This window comes from Staurois parvus, unplaced genomic scaffold, assembly GCF_062004578.1.
Source record: "Staurois parvus isolate SC_StPar_1 unplaced genomic scaffold, SC_StPar_1.0 ptg000242l, whole genome shotgun sequence".
In the NCBI taxonomy this organism is placed as follows: domain Eukaryota; kingdom Metazoa; phylum Chordata; class Amphibia; order Anura; family Ranidae; genus Staurois; species Staurois parvus.
In genome coordinates this window covers 1,257,952-1,274,416 of record NW_028318038.1, presented here as the reverse complement: position 1 = coordinate 1,274,416, position 16,465 = coordinate 1,257,952, and the positions used below count along the sequence as shown (strand labels likewise).

General features: G+C 41.1%; 1 protein-coding gene across 1 annotated transcript in view; it reads right to left on the bottom strand.

Annotated features, from left to right (window-relative positions):
- Positions 1-16,465, bottom strand: part of FAM124A (family with sequence similarity 124 member A) — a 103,674-nt gene that overhangs the window by 63,244 nt on the left and 23,965 nt on the right. The gene's annotated exons all lie outside the window — the stretch shown is intronic.

The window sequence follows — 16,465 nt, the reverse complement described above, 5'->3', positions numbered from 1 at the left end:
ATAAGATGGAAAAGCCTTGGGCAAAGAATACATCACACAAGGCTTCGTTATATACTGATAACCCGAATTGTAGGTCCAAAGGTGAACTAAGCCTGTAAGCAGTTCTTCTTCAGCAAAAACTGCATGATTGTTTGGTTTCCCATTGTTATAGGCAGCTGAATTTATGTGTAGAATGTAACTTTCCTTGTGACCCCAACACGTCCCATGCCTTGCATTGGTCCTTTCATGGCATAAACACCCAATGACCAACGGGAATAATTATGGGCAGACAAAGCTCAAATTCTACAGTATTGGTCAAGATTAGCATATACTGTAAATTCAACTGCCTATCTATGCCTGGACTGACCGATCGTTTTGTGGCTTTCACAAAATGGTAAATTCTGCATTCTGATCCCTTGTGAAAAAGTCGGAAGTGACGAAACGCGTCAGAGTCGTGACGTCAGACGCAAAGCCGGAAGGAGCAGCGCGGCCATTTTGAGGTGGTCTCAGCATAGGACGGATTGAATCTAGGATGGACGGTATTTTTTAAAATGTAAGCGGCTAATAAATTTGTGTGTTATATATACTACTCCACTGAGTCTGCTCCTCTCTGTCCTGGGAGGAACGAGGATCCCGATGCCCATTGCTGCATGAGGAGGGGGATTCCATTGTGTACTCCCATCATAGGAAAGCATACTCCCATTGAAGGCAATTCTATCTGGCATATGGGGATTTCAGAACGCTTTGAAAGCTGAAAGAGGCTAATTGTATATTATCCTAAACGCAGAGTGGTGGCACTTATCAGATTTTGCACATTTTACACTGATCACTAATTGTGTATTTGTGGCATTTCACGTATTGCAGTGGTTGTTTCACAGGATCACTAGTGAAGTTGTGTGTGGACTTTCACTTCACGTGTTTGATGCTCATTTATTAGTATATTTATATCACTAGTGTGGTTGCATGATATCACTTATACTTTATGTAAAAGATAATGCACTATATCTAGTTTATTTTTCTTGAGGTATTTTGGATTGAAGTGAAGAATTGGACATTTTCACAGTTGGAAGATTGGAGAGTGGGGACTATAATTTTGGATTTTCAATTTTGAATTTGGGACTTTATTATGGACATTATGTTAGTATTGGGATGAAAGGGTGAAAGTTTTACTTTTCTTTGGGGAGTTATAGAGTTTTTGATTTATTATTAAATTCTGCATAATTCACAGTTTCAACTATCAAGGTTTGTTTTAAAGCGTTTGAATACCTTCAGCTTTAAGAAGGAAATTGCTGTTTTAAAATACATGCGTGTTTTCTTTGTTTAATACATGCTCTTCAGTTTCTCCATTCTGATGGTATCATTAAGCTTAAATGCATTGAAAGCCAACTGAGAGAGCAATAATCCCGGTTTTGTATTGCTCGTTAGTCACTGTACTTCACCTCAGAGGAATGTAACTTCTGTGAATGTACTTCACTTTGAATAGATGTCTGTTGGCACATCAGTTTTAGAGTTTCACTCTAAACAATGGCTTGACCGAAAAGACATTTCAAAGCCTAGGTCTCCTGGCTTTATCATGCTCTCTATGTCATGTTCTCATTTTGGAAAGCCAGTATTTCACTGAACAATAGAACATTACACACATTTCTTCCAATCTCATCCTTTTAATCTTTTGCTTAAGCATTTGAATATTATTTGAACTATGCGCTACAACCTTCATCTGTGGGACTCAGTGAAGGGCATAGTGACTTTACTTCTAGATGCTGTAGAGATCAAGGATCCAACTATGTTCAAAGTCAAAATACTAAAATACATCTATCCCTCAGTTTAGAAAGTACAAAAATGTCTGCACAAAGGGCTTTATGATACTTTTTATTATCAACGATGTTTGTAATCCTAAAATTCTAAATTAAAAAGCTTTTCCTGCTCTGTCAACATTTCACCTGATTCAGCCTTGCAGCTTATGCTGTAAAATATACTGAGAATTTTCACACTTTGGTATTTTTTTTTAAAGCTTTTGTTCCAAATTCAAAGACAAAATGCTTCTCAGTTAGATTTGACAAATATCTTCTCACCTGAATGCGCATCTAGAAAGGTGCCTAAATAACAATATAATAAGGAAGGAATATGGTCACATATTGCATTGAGTTTGCATGTTCTTCCTGTGTTCTCATACGTATCCTCCAGGTACTCCAGATTCCTCCCATACTCCAGACATGGTGGTAGATTTAATTGGATTCTGTCCTTACTGGCCCTATTATGTGTGTACAAATGGGCTATGCAGATGTGTTATTACATCTGCATACTAGTCCCAAACCTGAGCAATTGGGGAGATTTGAGAAAAGACCTGGTGAGAAGAAAGCAGGACTGGAATCCACTTCATATAAATGGAAAAAAAAATATACATCCTCAGAAGTGGGGCTTGGAGCCATCACTTGGTGGGAGTGCACAGTGTAGCTTGATAATAGAGTTGACATAATTTGGGGTTGACTTACTAAAGGTAAAGAGGCTGCTAAATTTCCAAGGGAAGTTGCAGGGGCAATTTCAGAGGAATGCAGTAAAATTTTACTGTGCAAAGAATGAAAAGAAAAGGGGGTAAAAACATGGAAGTTTCCAGGCACCCCCCTTTTCCTCATGGAACGGTGGAGGATAGGTTTCTAGTCTCCCTCAGGGTTAAAATGAATGGGGGAAATGTGATTGGCCAAAATGGATCAGCTGACTGGGAAGTTTCTGGTAGTTCTGGGGGGGCTCAATCAGGATTGGTCAAAATAGGTCATCTGACCCCCCCCCCAGAACATTCTAGAAGCCCCAAGAACCCCATAAAAGAAAGAGACGTCGAGGGCTCTGGGCCAAAGAAATATGGAAAGCCCCACTCTCCCTCCCTCGTCGCGGCCAGTTTATGTGGTTGGTCCTTTTCTAAATAACTATGAAAGGGGAATGGTAAAAAAATGATTAATTAAAAAACAGTTTAAATAAAATTACAGCTCAAGCCATAATGGTAATGTAATTTAAAATGTTTATGGTTTTTACGATAAATGTTATATTTATGATTTGTTAAAGCTGTGAAACCAATAAACAAGGCCATGGCCATTATTCAGCCAAGATGGTTGTTATGTAGTTTTGTGTCTGGAGGTTTATTCCATCTGCCATCCTATACCCATGCATGATTAGATGATGGAAGTCAGCAGAGATTCACCTCATTCACTCAGCTCTGGGGAAAGAGCTGAGTGAATGAGGTGAATTTATTTCTCTCCATTTATTTTCTCCTCTGAAACCTTACAAAATCCCCCAATCTTGCTTTAAAGTGTATCTATAATTATTATTATTATTATACAGTATTTATAAAGCGCCAACAGTTCGCTCAGCGCTGTACATTAAAAATCTAATATATTGCAGCTTTTTTCAGACTAAGGACATTTTGAGCAAGTTCAGAAAGTGCCTGTAGAGTAAGTATAATAAGTACACAAAAAATACCTTGGTAGCAATGCAGTGTCCTTGACACCCGTGAACTGAAGACAGCATAAACAATCTTATTTATTTCAGGTACTTATATAGCGCCATCCATTTACACAGCACTTTACATATATTGTACATTCATATCAATCCCTAACTCTCAAGGGGTGTACAGTCTCAGGTCCCTAACTCATATTCATACATACACATACTGGGGCCAATTTAGACAGGAGCCAATTCACCTACCAGCATGTCTTGGGAGTGTGGGAGGAAACCAGAGTACCCGGAGGAAACCCACGCAGGCACAGGGAAAACATGTAAACTCCAGGCAGGTAGTGCTGTGGTTGAGATTTGAACCAACAACCCTAGCGCTGCCAAGCAGAAGTGCTAACTACTCAGCCACAGTGCTGCCCATTATCAGTCTATTCTTTTGTATACTACTAATCTCCTCAATCCACTATGTAATGGAGATGAACACTGGCAGACGTTTTCATCTCCACTCCGGAAGACGTGACATGTATGATGTACGCACCTGGCAGCAAACGGGTTAACGTGGTTGTAAACACTTACATATAGCCAGTGAAGTGACTGGCTTTATGTGATACCCAGAGATTAAACAAATCCTCCTACATTAGTTGTACCTGTTTCTCTGCCATATTTTCCTCTCTACAGCTTGTCCACAATTTATACAGCTTGTCTGAGCCTTCAGAAAGCAGGGGGCAGTGAGCTCAAGTTACACTCTGTAGTTCTCAGTGAGGATATCCCTGAGAACTGATTGGAGGGAAAGGACACACAGCCCTTCACACAGCTCACAGGAACAGAACTGAGGCTGTCAATCACATACTATGTGCTGAAGGTTTCTCCCTTGTCACCTTTTTACCTCTTGGTGTCAGGAAATGACTCATGCAGATAGCAGAAGAATAGGGGCAGCAGACAGAAATCACACTCTGGACTGAGACAAGTACACACTGTAGAGGGATATGCTTTGTTCATATTTCATGCCCAAGGTTTACAACCACTTTAATAATGAGGGTCCAAAAGGAGAGTTACAGTAGTCATCCTTTTCTTTAACATCAGTGATACATGTGTCACTCAATAAACAAACCTCCATAGGGCTTCCAACAGCAATATGGGGACAATATGAAGACAAATCTGCTTATTTCTTTGAAGAGCCTCAGACCAATGATGGCTGATCAGGTGCTGGGGTGCTTAATCTAAGTGACCACTTTTCTTTGCTAGTCATGGACCTCAAAGCGTTCTAATTGTGTGTATATTTAGCAGATAACACAATTGTAAGATGTGCTACAGTGCGCTTAGACTCTCAATAACTTTTCTAACCTTTTTACTATTTTTAATTATAGGGTACAACTTTGTTTCAAATATCTATTCATGCAAATAACTCACATTGATTGGTGAACATTCACTTAGAACATTAGATCTGAAATCAGTGGGACCAGCACAAGAGCCAATGTTTCTGGAGGAAGCCCACACAAATGCAGAGAACCTTTAGCTGCATGCATACACAGCTCTGAAGGGAATCAGTATGCCAACCCAATCTAATGACCAAGCCTGGTACAGAAACTTCCTGCACACAGATTAAAGCTGGCCACATACACTATTAGATTTTTTTAATTTAGCCTGCAAATGATCTAACAAATTTCTCCATCCATGTTATACATCACGGACAGATGAATCTCCTACCGTAGCTGTGGTATTCTGACACTGGCACCAGTGGTGCTGCAATTTCCTCCATTTTCTGCCTGTATTGCATCCTTAGGTTAGAACAAAGGGGAAAAAACTGAACAAAAAAAAGGATGCAGCCAATGCATTTAAGGACTGGTAAGCTACAATATCTTAGATTTTTGTTCCTGGATTTAGATATGTTTTAAAATATAATTAAGTATTGGATAGAGTGGAGAGAGGTTAGTGCCACTGTCAGGATATGTGGCTGTCTGTACCCTTGTTAGGGAAATGCACCCTCTCCTGTCCTGGTCACCAACGTTGTGGGAATGAAGGTGAGGGTAAATCCAACATTTTGAGTTGCCACAGGGGAAATCTTCCAATGGGGATACTTGTTCTGGGGACAACTGTCTAAGAGAAAATATTCCTAACATTGAAAAGATATATATATATCTGTTACTATACAGCATAACCCAAATACATATATACTATACACAATACATACCTATATAGAGGGGGTTGGAAAAAATTATGGAAACACAAGTAAAAAGAACAAAATCATTAACTAATGTGGTATTGATCTGCCTTTGGCATCAAAGAGGGCCTGAATTCTCCTGGGACTTGAAAAATATAAGTCTTGGATGATGGATAATGAAATGTGACACCATTCTTCATAAAAAAATCTTTCCAGTTCTTGCAGAGCTGCCAGAAGCAGAAAAAAAGCCCAAAGCTTGTTCTCAAAAACTGACCATTGACCAAGGAAGGTGCAAGACTTTGTCTGCATGCGCATCAAACCACAATTTGACACCACCAGCTGTGTGAATTGGAGCAATATCGACTTCGTAAATGACACTGTCTTTGGGAAACAATGTCTGCACCATGAGGTGCACATGGTCGGCCAAAATTTGTACATAGTCGCTGGCAGTTACTCTAATTTTGAAGAGGATGATGGGACCCGCAGAATACAAATATATGGCTGCCCAAACCATTATTGCGCAGTCTCAATGCTTTACCATTGGCACAAGACAGTCCTGGTTGTATGCTTGGGATGGTTTCCACCACACATAAACACGTCTGGTGGTTTGGAACAGTGTGAAGCTCGATTTATTGGACCATATTACAGTTTTCCATTGATCGATAGTCTATGATTTATGAGTGTGGAAACACTCCTCTTCTGAGCATTAATATCAGTCACTAGTGGTTTGGCACTTGCAGGTGAATGTTTTGCTTATGGAATTCCCTCCGCACAGTTTCTGTGGACACGGGCTTTGGAAGACTGATATTGAGCTCTGCAGTCACTTTTACAGCACTTGTTTTCTTATTCCAGGTCACAATCCTACGCAATGTCCTTTTGTCTCTTTTGGTCATGTTTCAGTCAGCTTTGTTATGACTAAGCACCTAATTGTGAGAAACGCGTTAACAGCTTGTCAGTCCTTTGTGCTGTTTGTCCTATTATTGGGAGAATAAAGAATTTTATTCTCATCATGTCTGCGGTGTGCAACCATTATCTTCTTTTCTACTTCGGTCAGTTGACCATGAGACGTTTTCCTGGAAACTGTATATGCCATAATCACCTTTAATACTGTACCTAGCAACACCACAAATAAAGTAATAACTTCAGTCAGGGCCAATTCACACTGACTTGCTCTAGTTGCGAGCTGACGTCCGTTGAAATACATTTTGATGTCCATTGGCATACACTTTTTATGTCCGTTGACATACATTTTAGTGTGCGTTAAAGCGTACCGCATTTTCACAGGATATCGTCTGCATTATTTTGACATCCGTTGCGTTGTGCTAAAATGCATACTTGTTTCATTTTAGTGCAATGCAGGTCAACACTGTGTTATGGTGTGAATATGACACACTGGAAATTATTGTTTTTCAGATGTCCTTACATTGATCTGAATTTTACAGCTGCGCTAAAATGCAGATCAACACTCTGACACAACTCCATATTACTAGCAGTGCAAGGAGTGAATGACGAAAGTGACACTTCCCATCTATTAGCAAAGTGTCTCATCACACAGCGGAAGCAAAAGAGTGTTACATCACTTCTTTCAACGCAAAACATGTTGTTACTATCACACTTGCAAATCATGTAGTGTTTGCATATTTTTGTCCAACCCCTGTATACTATACACAATACTATATACACTATATTGCCAAAAGTATTGGGACACCCCACCAAATCATTGGATTCAGGCGTTCCAATCACCTCAATGGCCACAGGTGTATAAAATCAAGCACCTAGGCATGCAGACTGCTTCTACAAACATTTTTGAAAGAATGGTTCGCTCTCAGGAGCTCAGTGAATTCAAGCGTGGTACCGTGATAGGTTGCCACCTGTGCAATAAGTCCTTTCCTTGCTACTAAATATTCCACGGTCAACTGTAAGTGGCATTATAACAAAGAGGAAGCAACTGGGGACAACAGCAACTAAGCCACCAAGTGGTAGACCACGTAAAATGACAGAGCAGGGTCAGCGCATGCTGAAGCGCACAGAGTGCAGAAGTAGCCAACTGTCTGCAGAGTCAATAGCTAAAGACCTCCAAACTTCATGTGGTCTTCATATTAGCACAACAACAGTGCGTAGAGAGCTTCAAGAAATGGGTTACCATGGCTAAGTAGCTGCATCAAAGCCTTACATCACCAAGTGCAATGCAAAGCAACAGATGCAGTGGCTAAAAGCACGCCGCCAGTGGACTCTAAAGCAGTGGAGATGTATTCTCTGGAGTGACGAATCACGCTTCTCTGTCTGGCAATCCTATGGACGTGTCTGGATTTTGCTGTTGGCAGGAGAACGGTACTTGCCTGACTGCATTATGCCAAGTGTAAAATTTGGTGGAGGTGGAAATATACTATGGGGTTGTTCTTCAGGGGTTGGGGTTGGCCCCTTAGTTCCAGTGAAGGGAACTCTTAAGGTGTCAGCATACCAAGACATTTTGGACAATTTCATACTTCCAACTTTGTGGGAACAGTTTGGGGATGGCCTCTTCCTGTTCCAACATGACTGCCCACCAGTGCAGAAAGAAAGGTCCATAAAGACATGGATGAGCGAGTTTGGGGTGGAGGAACTTAACTGTTCCTGACCTTAAATCGATAGAAGGGTGAATTAGAGCGGAGACTGCAAGCCAGACCTTTTTGTCCGACATCAGTGCCTGACCTCACAAATGCACTTCTGGAAGAATGCTCAAACATTCCCATAGACACCCTCCTAAACCTTGTGGACAGCCTTCCCAGAAGAGTTGAAGCTGTTATAGCTGCAAAGGATGGGACAACTCAATATTGAACCCTACGGACTAAGACTGGGATGTCATTAAAGTTCATGTGCATGTAAAGGCAGGCGTCCCAATACTTTTGGCAATATTGTGTGTATATATATATATATATATATATATATATATATGTATATTGTATGTATATATATATATATTACACACACACATGCACGTTTATCTTTTTGACCAGGTTATTAAATAAAGGTATAAGCCAATAAGTAGCTCTCTATTTTTGTACCAAATTTAAGTGATAATAAATGTACCACGTGTTTTCCTAGAAGCTGTACGTGCAAAGCTGTACAATGTAAACTAATTGGCTTATTTGTACTTCTTTGTCGCTAGTGTTTGAGCCTCGGCTCATTATTCGGGCACTATTTTGGTCTAGTAATCTGCCTGTGGGTTTCACCAGATGAGGGCATGTGGCAGCTTGAGAGAGTATTTTATAATGAATGCGGAGTAAGAGGCTGTGCATTTAAATGAATCATTGTCACCGAATAATGGCGAGTTGAAAATCCCTGCTGGAAAGAGATGAATGATGTAGTGTCTGTTGAAATGAAAACGGCAACATACATTCATTACTTTAGAATCAAACTATTTACACTTTTCCAGCATATGTTTCTGCTTTTAGATTTTGAAATATTACTTTTCGTATTTTCTTTCATTATTTTAATTCATTTTACAGTTACGTTGTCCATTATAAAGATAAAGGTCTTATCCAAGAACCAGCTGGAGATCATTTATACATGTTACTGTAAGTATGATCCCTGGTGTTTAGCTGGTTCTAATATACTGCAGTAGCCAAATGTCACAGACCACCTATACAGTAAGTATCCTTTACGTCTCATAGGTGATATTGTGTTGCTTTTCCACTTTCCCTTTTTCTCAGTAGCAGATTGTTGGAAGGTCAATGCTTCAACAATACTTTAAAATAACCAAAGTCAGGAACAAAGAAAGTCTCTGCTCTCCTCACGGCTTCACAGCCAGTTTCCTACTACACATGCATGAGGCATGCTGCACCTTGTGATTGCGCCTTAGTCTTCTGGGACCTGTGAAGTGTCCCAGAAGACTGTGGAGGGGAAGGAGGGGGCCGGACTTTTGGCTCAGTTTGCCACTGAGAACTGAGCCGGAAGTGGGAGCAGGTACCTGTCAAATTCAGGTACGCCCTCCCCCCAAAAAGTGCCAAATGTGGCAGTGGAGGGGGCAAACAATCGGAGCTTCCCCTTTTGGGTGGAACTCTGCTTTAAATGGCCTTTGCTTTTCAGAAAGTTGAGCACCCCTGCTGTAGGCTATAGGTAACATAATTGTAATTCCATGTGAATGTACTGTATATGTCATAGGTCAGATATGACCTTTGAAATGACTGTTTTCCTTCGTAGTTCCAAGGAAATAGATGGTAACTTAAAGTGAAGCATCACCCATTTTTTCAGCTTCTTATAATGCCCACCTAAACAGTGCTAAATAGATATTGTCATTTTTTTTTTTATTATTCATAAATACCTTTTTTTAATGCAGTTTGCTGGCACATCCTGTCCTGGCCACCTAAGTGCTTATGTCATTAGGGAATACCCTTGGATTCCTGGGATATCAGCATCATCTATCCCAGGAGTCTTTCTGGAAGTCCAGCCTGTGCATCGGGCACTGTCACTAGTGCGCATGCGCAATATCAGGAGGTGCATGCTGGGTAAACCAGCTGCACTACATCCCGGAATTCACTGGCGCCAGCTTCAGATTCCCACACCAAAGATGGCCACCGCCAGCATTTCATCAAGGGCCAGTAATCCAAACATTTGGCAAGTAACCACATCAATTAAAATACTGACCATATCCATATTTAAAAAAGTGTTTTGTAAAGATCATGGCCCATGATTCACGGGGATGTATTTATTGCATTTTTAAGCAGGAGACTTTAGCTCCCCTTTATTAACTTTGATATTGATAACACATAGAGCTCTTTAACACTCACAGTGGAGTAAAGTGCCCTTTGAAGAGTGATTTGCATTTGGATCACTTTTTAGAGGACATTTGACAGGTTTAACCCTATAATGCTGCAATACCACGCTGCAATCAGTCAGAGAACTGTTTGTATCCATTGAGAAAAGGCATTCAGAATGTAGCAGGGCAGCTGCTCAACACAGGAACTGGAAGCTAGTGGTGATTTCTGAAGTAGCAACATCTACTACAGTGATTTCCAGCTTCTAGAGCCTGGGTCGACCACCTTTGGACCGTGATACATCAGTCGATCATGGCCAGATGATTGGTAGATCGCCTGGGCTTTGCGACCTGTTGTCACATACCATGGATGAAGGTGACAAGGAAGCAGAGGACCTGCATCCAGGCATGTAGTGCCAGCCATGGAAGGAGCAGTGCCACAGAGGCAGCGGTTTTGCGGAGGTATCAGCCAGCCGCATAGGCTGATGTCTCGTCTAAAGTTCCGGCAGGAATGTCAGGTGGAGAGATACCGACAGCACTCCTTTTATTTCTTGTAGCTATGGGATCTACAGCATGTAGCAGTGCTGCAAGGTCAGTGTCACTGGGCATAAGTTCACTGCACACTGGACACTATAGCATTTTTATAGGCACAATAGCAGTTGTATGGGTAAAATAACATCTTTATTAAGTGTTCTTGCATGGCAGGACCACTTACTGTTATCTCACATATATATTCTTATTATTATAGCCAAATTTACCACCCTAACTCCTCCCACAGTTTTTACACTACATAGACAGTAATATACCGAAACGTGCGGATTGTTCCCGATTGGTGTGCTATTACTTTGTGGAATGTTTCGCCGAATGGTTCACGAAATATCAGCGTTTTTGTGGTGAAATTGGTCCCATAGGAATGAATGGCGGAATGTTCAAAACTAGAGTGGGAGTTGCCAAAAGCTAGAGTGTGAGCTGCAAAATCAGGACATGATTTCTAAACTGCAATCACTCCCTCATCTTCAAGCCCACCTACACAAATCTTATATCAAAGCGTTCAGCTATCCCTGCTGCCACTAAAATTGTCCACGGCTAAGCCATAGTCCTGATAGTTTTTACAATATGACCATTTGTTTGCAACACACACCACCCATTGACATTCATTGAAACTCCACTCTAGCCACCTCAAATTTGAATGGCAATTTCTAAACTGTGACTGTGCCTTCATTTTTAATATTTCAGAGACATACTATGCATCAAAATGTAGGTCTGGGTCTTGTGATTTGCACAATATAAAGATCTTCACTGTAGAATTTATAATTTTTACACTACAACCGTTTGAAGATGGCAACCGCCAGTGAAGTGAGCAAGTTGGAGCAGTTTGTTTTTAACCGCTCTTCTCTGCCCTTACAGTAGAATGAGTTGCCATAGGAACCCAGGTGTGTGAGCAGGCAGCTGAGTGACAAAAGCTAGAGTGTGAGTTGTAGAATACTGGTGGAGGCAAGAACTCTTCACACAATTTCCCCAGAAATTGTAGCTTTTCTAGTTCTAATTATTAAACGTTATTATACAGGATTTATGTAGCGCCAACAGTTTGCTCAGCACTTTACAATATAAAGGGAGACAATACAGCAACAATACAGTTCAATACCAGAGGGTTAGGAGGGTCCTGCTCCTTGGAGCTTACAATCTAAGAGGGAGGGCTGGTGGTACAAAAAGTAGTAAAAAAACATCTTTATGCTATTTTGCCCATATAGATGCTATTGTGCCCATATAGAGGTACAATAGCAGCTATATGAGCACAGCAGCATCTACATGAGCACAATAGTATCTATATGCGCAAAATAGCAGCTATATGGGCACAGCAGCATCTACATGAGCACAATAGTATCTATATGCGCAAAATAGCAGCTATATGAGCACAGCAGCATCTACATGGGTACAATAGTATCTATGTGTGAAAATAGCAGCTATATGGGCACAGCAGCATCTGCATGGGTACAATAGTATCTATATGCGCAAAATAGCAGCTATATGAGCACAGCAGCATCTACATGGGTACAATAGTATCTATATGTTCAAAATAGCAGATACATGAGCACAGCAGCATCTACATGGGTACAATAGTATCTATATGCGCACAATAGCAACTATATGAGCACAGCAGCATCTACATGAGCACAATAGTATCTATATGTGCAAAATAGCAGCTATATGAGCACAGCAGCATCTACATGAGCACAATAGTATCTATATGCGCAAAATAGCAGCTATATGAGCACAGCAGCATCTACATGAGCACAATAGTATCTATATGCGCAAAATAGCAGCTATATGAGCACAGCAGCATCTACATAGGTACAATAGTATCTATATGCGCAAAATAGCAGCTATATGAGCACAGCAGCATCTACATGAGCACAATAGTATCTATATGTGCAAAATAGCAGCTATATGGGCACAGCAGCATCTACATGGGTACAATAGTATCTATATGCGCAAAATAGCAGTTATAAGAGCACAACAGCATCTACATGGGTACAATAGTATCTATATGTGCAGAATAGCAGTTATATGAGCACAGCAGCATCTACATGGGTACAATAGTATCTACGTGGGAAAATAGCAGCTATATGGGCACAGCAGCATCTACATGGGTACAATAGTATCTATATGCGCAAAATAGCAGCTATATGAGCACAGCAGCATCTACATGGGTACAATAGCATCTATATGTGCACAATGGCAGCTATATGGGCACAGCAGCATCTCCATGGGCACAATAGTATCTATATGAGCACAATAGCAGCTACAGTCAGGTCCATAAATATTGCGACATCGACACAATTCTAACATTTTTGGCTCTATACACCACCACAATGGATTTGAAATGAAACAAACAAGATGTGCTTTAACTGCAGTCTGTCAGCTTTAATTTGAGGGTATTTACATCCAAATCAGGTGAGCGGTGTAGGAATTACAACAGTTTGCATATGTGCCTCCCACTTGTTAAGGGACCTAAAGTAATGGGACAGAATAATAATCATAAATCAAACTTTCACTTTTTAATACTTGGTTGCAAATCCTTTGCAGTCAATTACAGCCTGAAGTCTGGAACGCATAGACATCACCAGACGCTGGGTTTCATCCCTGGTGATGCTCTGCCAGGCCTCTACTGCAACGGTCTTCAGTTCCTGCTTGTTCTTGGGGCATTTTCCCTTCAGTTTTGTCTTCAGCAAGTGAAATGCATGCTCAATCGGATTCAGGTCAGGTGATTGACTTGGCCATTGCATAACATTCCACTTCTTTCCCTTAAACTCTTTGGTTGCTTTTGCAGTATGCTTTGGGTCATTGTCCATCTGCACTGTGAAGCGGCGTCCAATGAGTTGTGAAGCATTTGGCTGAATATGAGCAGATAATATTGCCCAAAACACTTCAGAATTCATCCTGCTGCTTTTGTCAGCAGTCACATCATTAATAAATACAAGAGAACCAGTTCCATTGGCAGCCATACATGCCCACACCATGACACTACCACCACCATGCTTCACTGATGAGGTGGTATGCTTAGGATCATGAGCAGTTCCTTTCCTTCTCCATACTCTTCTCTTCCCATCACTCTGGTACAAGTTGATCTTGGTCTCATCTGTCCATAGGATGTTGTTCCAGAACTGTGAAGGCTTTTTTAGATGCCGTTTGGCAAACTCTAATCTGGCCTTTCTGTTTTTGAGGCTCACAAATGGTTTACATCTTGTGGTGAACCTCTGTATTCACTCTGGTGAAGTTTTCTCTTGATTATTGACCTTGACACACATACACCTACCTCCTGGAGAGTGTTCTTGATCTGGCCAACTGTTGTGAAGGGTGTTTTCTTCACCAGGGAAAGAATTCTTCGGTCATCCACCACAGTTGTTTTCCGTGGTCTTCTGGGTCTTTTGGTGTTGCTGAGCTCACCGGTGTGTTCCTTCTTTTTAATAATGTTCCAAACAGTTGTTCTGGCCACACCTAATGTTTTTGCTATCTCTCTGATTAGTTGGTTTTGTTTTTTCAGCCTAATGATGGCTTGCTTCACTGATAGTGACAGCTCTTTGGATCTCATCTTGAGAGTTGACAGCAACAGATTCCAAATGCATATAGCACACTTGAAATGAACTCTGGACCTTTTATCTGCTCATTGTAATTGGGATAATGAGGGAATAACACACACCTGGCCATGGAACAGCTGAGAAGCCAATTTCTCATTACTTTTGGTCCCTTAACAAGAGGGAGGCACATATGCAAACTGTTGTAATTCCTACACCGTTCACCTGATTTGGATGTAAATACCCTCAAATTAAAGCTGACAGTCTGCAGTTAAAGCACATCGTGTTAGTTTCATTTCAAATCCACTGTGGTGGTGTATAGAGCCAAAAATGTTAGAAAGGTGTGAATGTCCCAATATTTATGTACCTGACTGTATATGGACACAATAGTATAAAGATGCTATTATGCCCAAACAACTGCTATTGGGCATCGATATGGGCACAACAGCATCTACAGTGCCTTGAAAAAAGTATTTATACCCCTTGAAATTTTCCACATTTTGTCATGTTACAACCAAAAACATAAATGTATTTTATTGGGATTTTATGTGATAGAAAACACAATGTGGCACATAATTGCAAAGTGGAAGGAAAATGATAAATGGGTTTCAAATTTTTTTTACAAATAAATATCTGAAAAGTGTGGTGTGTATTTGTATTCAGCCCCCCAGAGTCAATACTCTGTAGAATCACCTTTCACTGCAATTACAGCTGCAAGTCTTTTTGGGGATGTCTCTACCAACTTTGCACATCTAGAGAGTGACATTTTTTGCCCATTCTTCTTTGAACACAATTCTATAGGTATAAAGCCAGCTTTAGTCTTAGGCTCTATTTACATATTGCATAGCGGGAATGAGCATTGCTGCACGTGATTTTTTTTGCGTGATTTTCATGCAATTTCCCGTGTCGCATGTAGGGCAGTCCATTCACTTTAACGGGCTGCCCTACCAGCATTTATCGCTCAAAAGAAGCTCCTGCTCCTTTCTGGGTGACACAAAATTGCTGTGCAATCCTATCGCACGGCAATTGTGCAGAATTGCACTGCATTTGGGGTGACAATAAAGAATAATGGCACCCAAACTAGCATCGTGAATTCTGCCACAATTTGGAATTTCAAATCATGAGATCTGAGTGGGGTCTTAGAGTAAATGAAGGTAAGCGGGATGTGTCCTGACATCAGTTCCTCCTGGGTAAAAAGGCTGAGAATGGCTGCTGTAGGTGATCTGTGACCCTCCTCTATTACACAACATACTGGACCAATACTCTACAGGTGAAGGTGAAAGGGAAAGAGAGAAAGAGAAAGGAGAGGTGAGAACAAGGAAAGAGAGAGAGAGGTAATGAGAGAAAAAACTAATATAACAATATGCTGTTCTATGCAGGGCCTTTTTTCAGTGGGAACGCACGTCCGGAACTTTCAGAGCTGAATGTGTGTAAAGGCAAGGGGTGCTGGGACATGCTCGAGGGTCTACTGATGCTAGCTGCTGGGGAATCTATTGTCACTGGTAGGGATCTAATTTGGTTAAATGTCTATTGTTGCTGGAGATGTCTATTGTTGTTGGGAGGTCAGTTGTTGCTAGGAAGGATCTACTGTTAAGGGAGAGGTCTATTGTTGCTGGCTGTTGAAGGGTCTATTAATGCTGGTTGCTGAGAGATCTATTGTTGCGGCTAGGGTGGATCTTTCATTTCTGAGGTCACGTGTTCTTGTTGAGGGTCCATTGTGGTTGGGTGGGGGGTCTATTGTTGTGTGGGGGATCTATTGTTGCTAGGGGGGTCTATGCTTACTGGGGTGGAGTCTCTTGTTGCATGGCATCTATTGTCGCTGAGGGGGATTTTTTGCTGATTGGGGGGGGTTATTGTTGCTGGGGTGCGGTCTATTATTGCTGGGGGATCTATTGTTGCTGGGGTGGGTCCATTGTTGCTGGGGGGATCTATTTTACTGCTTTTCTTGTTAGCATTAGCAAATCTCATACAAATTATTTAGCACCAGAAATCGATACTTGGTATAATTTTGTGTATTCTCCAAATGGGACGGTATTAGGTGGTAGGTAGGGGGTGGAACCTAAAGATGGT